Here is a 4,421-nt window from a genome sequence, read left to right as displayed (position 1 = left end):
TATAGGCAAGCATGTACGGTATTTTCTTAATGAGTGATTGATGGGGAGAGCCCAGTTTACTGTGGGCGGTGCCGTCCTTGGGCTGGTGGTCCTGGGTTCTATAGGAGAGCAGACTGGGCCGGCTGTTTTAGGAGCAAACCAGTAAGCGGTGCTCCTGCATGATCTCAGTATCAGCTTCTGCCTCCAGTTTCCTGCCCTGTTTGAGTTCCTGTTCTGGTTTCCTCCAATGATGGACTACAATATAGAAAGGTTTATCTGATAAAGAAAGACAAACCCTTTCCTCCCCAACTTGCTTTTCAGTCATGGTGTTTCGTCACAGCAATCGAAACCCCAACTAAGACAGCTGCCATCCAGATAAAATTGCCTTTCGCCTCATTGAATTCCTGCCTTTGGTCAACATAACTCACCAGCTTTCTAACTGAAGATAACCACTAGTTGTCTTTATTGTCCTAGGCTCTAATGGTCTATAAAGAACCAGGGGACAGGGGCTGGAGAGATGGCTCAGAGGGTAAGAGCACTGACTGTTCTTCCAGAGGTCCTGAGTTCAGTTCCCAGCAATCACATGGTGGCTCACAACCATCTGTAATGAGATCTGGTGCCCTCTTCTGGCCAGCAAGCATACATACAGACAGAACACTGTATACATAATAAATAAATATTTTTAAAAAAAAAAAAAGAAGAACCAGGGGACAGGCAGAGTAATGCTTTTGAGACCCTTGTACTGCTGTGTGTGTGTGTGTGTGTGTGTGTGTGTGTGTGTGTGTGTGCGCGCGCCTCCCCCCCCCCCCTTGTGTAGAGGAGTAGGGCGCTCGCCTGCGTAAATTGGGTTTGTTTACGCAGTCCCTGGCTGGCGAGTGGTTTGAGCTGTTTGCGGCTTAGGCCTGTAATGGGTGGAACTGCCAAGTGCTAAGTGCGTGTACATTCACTTCTTTCTTCAGCACATGCAACCGTTTCTCTCGGTGTAAACCCGCTCGTGAACTTTCTAGGGCAACAGCAAAAGACTCATGAAAACTCCCTTAGTTTTTCAAAGCGACTGCACGGTTTTGCGCAACCCGTGAGAGCCACAGTCATTCCATAGCCTCGCCAAAAGCTGAAATTGTCAATCTTTTTAATTTTAGCCCTCCTGGTGGGTGTGCAATGGTATTCACCGTTGTTTTAATATGCATTTTTTCTGATGACTAATGATGATCGCCTTTTAATATGCCCATAATTACTTAGCTTCTTTTATGAGATGCTCATCCACGTGCTAAGCTTTTGTTTCGGCCACAACCCATCTCCCAAATCTGTGTGAGTTATCCATTGCTACCTTACAAATCACTCACAAACCTTCCAGCTGACAGGATCCCGGGCCTGGGAACAGTTGAGCAGGTGTTCCGGCTCAGTCTTAGGCTCAGTGGCGATGCTGACTGGGGCTGGCATCAGATGAAGTCTCTGTGGGGTCGGAGAAACCACTTTTAAGCTCGTCCCCCCATGTTACATGGGAGAAGTGTTTCATGTTCCTCGGTAAAATATTTAAAAAGCTCAAAGAACCCCCTGCTAGCCACACAGACCTCTCCGTCTCAGTTTGGAAAACCGCATCCACAGGGAGGCAAAGAGATACAAAGCTCACAGCTAGCCGAGGGAGGGAGCAATATACACATCTTCAAGTGCAGAAAGCTGTTTGCAGTTGCTTGCTGTCATTAAGACCCGCTGCTGCACTTAGTTATTTAGTGTCACCAGCACCCCACAGACTGCTAGTAGACCCCAAAAGCTACCTGCAGAAATGCACACCTGAGCTAGAAGGCACAACGTGGAGAAAGCGCCCAACAAAATTCTTATCAATGCATCATTAATTAAAAATCTAAACCCTTGTGGAAATTTATTCTAAAGGGTGTTACTTTTGCTTATGCTACATTTGTTTAACTCTGTGAAGCTGTGATTCTTTGCCCGTATAAAACACCTGGTGGTCTAATAAAGAGCTGAATGGCCAATAGCAAGGCAGGAGCAAGGATGGACGGGGCTGGCAGGCAGAGAGAATAAATAGGAAGAGAAATCTGGGGAAAAGAAGAAGGAGGCATATAGAATAAGGAGAGGAGAATGTTGAGGACCAGTCACCCAGTCATGCAGCAGCCATGGAGAAAGAGGGAAAGTAAGATATACAGACATAAGAGAAAGGTAAAATCCCAGAGGTAAAAGATAGATAGGTTAATTTAAGCTAGTAAGAATGGCGAGAAGCAAGCCAAGAAACCAGGCATTTTTTAAGTAAGAATAAGCCTTCATGTGTGTTACTTGGGAGCTGGGTGGTTGGACCCCCCCCCCTCAAAACCCTAAAGAATAAAACAACCAACAACACTAAACTGTGGCATTATTACAGAATCAAATTGTGGCATGAAATTAAAAGTGATAGGTACTGTACACGGGGACAAATTAATTAAGTCCTGGATCCATACCCTGTTACCCAGGGAAAGCATGCTGTTGACAGCTCAGTCATAGAGCGTGAGGTTAGACCACAAAACCAAAAAAATTTACAAACAAGGATCCCACTAGATTTAGGGCAGTGGTTCTCAACCTTCCTAATGCTGTGACCCTTTAATACAGTTCCTCATGTTGTGGTGACCCCCAACCATAGTTATTTTCATTGCTACTTTATAACTGTAATTTTTCTATTGTTATGAATTATAATGTAAACATCTGATATTTCCAATTGATGTGGGATTCACCTCTGTAAGATATGAATATGTTTAATTACCATTGGTTAATAAAGAAGCTGCTTCAGCCTGTAGCATGGCAGAAATATAGCCAGGCTAGAAGAGAGAGAGAGAGAGAGAGAGAGAAAGCAGAGTCAGACACCATGTAGCTGCCAAAGGAGACAGATACCAGATCTTTACCAGCAAGCCACAGCCTCGTGGCAATACACAGATTAATGGAAATGAGTTAATTTAAGATATAAGAGCTAGCTAGAAAAATGCCTAAGCTATTGGCCAAGCAGTGTTGTAATTAATATGTGTGATTATTCGGGTCTGGATGGGCAGGAATGAAAGAACAGTCTTCAACTATATTTGATAGTCTTAGGAAATCCCTGTAAAAGGGTTGTTTGACCCCCAACGGTCGAGACCCATAGGCTGAGAAGTGCTGGCCTAAACCAATACAAAACCAGTCCAGTTAGAGCTGGCACACAAACAATAGGCAAAGACAAGACACATTGTGAGAAAGCAGAGAGTCAATTATGCCTCCAGCTTCTCTTGTACCTAGTTAGCTTAAGCAGTTATTGTCCTGGCAGTCACCATTCATTCTTGGCATCCCATAGGGCCTTCTGAGTAGGGGGAGGGCTTCCAGGTGCCTTGAACACTTTGCCAAAACCTGAAGGCCTAAAGCACTCAATCTTTTTAGTTTTTCTTTTGTCTTAGAGGTGGAACCCAGGGCCTTGTGGTTGCTAGGCAAGCACCCAGTTACTGCACTACATCCTCAGACCTTCTTTATATTGATTTAAGAAGCAAGCTCTTACTAAATCGCCCAGGATAGCCTGAAACTGTTACCTAGGATACCTCAAACTTGCGTTTCTCCTACCTCAGCCTCCTAAGTCTGGAAGTCCAGATCACCATCAGCATGCTTGGCTAGATCTGATTTCGCTACAGCCTCTCTGATGGGTGATTAAGATGGACTGTCTCAGAGTATGTCTGTCTCCATTGAGTCAGACTCTACTAAGTCTTAGGCATGCTGATCAGTTGGGATTTTGTCCACCACTGTAATATAGCATTAATTTGTTCTCTTGCCCCTCAGAGGCACTATGTGTTTCTCCTTCCCCACCCTCGTGCTTTCTCAACAATATAAGTGCCAGCAGTCCACCTGCCCAACCATGAGGCCCCAATCCCAAGAGGCCAGGATGCTCACACAAGACCATGAATAGCTCGGGAGTTCCTGACTAGGTCACATCAAAACGCTTTTGCATAAGAAAGAAAACTCGCTGAGATTGCTTTTGCACAAGAAAGAAAACTCACTGAGATCTTCCAAAACTGTGCTGCGTGACCAACAGACAATTGCCAAACTACAGCCCACCCCAGAAAGTCAGTAAAAGCTTGCTGCTTCCTTTGTTCAGGCCTCTGGCCTGTGCTAGCTGCCTTTGGCTTGAGTTGTCCAATATCACTTCCAATAAAGGAGCTTTGCCTCATTTCTATTATTTCCATGCCATAGAATTTCAGTGTTTATTATTATGATCATTAAGAAGTAATCATCAAGAGGGCTTCGGATATAATGCAGTAGGAAATTCTAAGGAATGTCTACTGTATATAGGGAAAAGAAATGAAAATTGTCAGGTGATATCATTTATAGACACACATGAGAAAAGTTAGAAAGGAAAGCTCTAATAAGCATGTAAAAATGATGAGATAATTGCACCCTGGTCTAATCATTACATATTGTATTCATTTACTGTAATGTCATAC

Source organism: Microtus oregoni, unplaced genomic scaffold, assembly GCF_018167655.1.
Source record: "Microtus oregoni isolate MIOR12 unplaced genomic scaffold, Mior012 000037F_ref0000500, whole genome shotgun sequence".
NCBI lineage: Eukaryota > Metazoa > Chordata > Mammalia > Rodentia > Cricetidae > Microtus > Microtus oregoni.
This window is presented reverse-complemented; position numbering follows the sequence as displayed.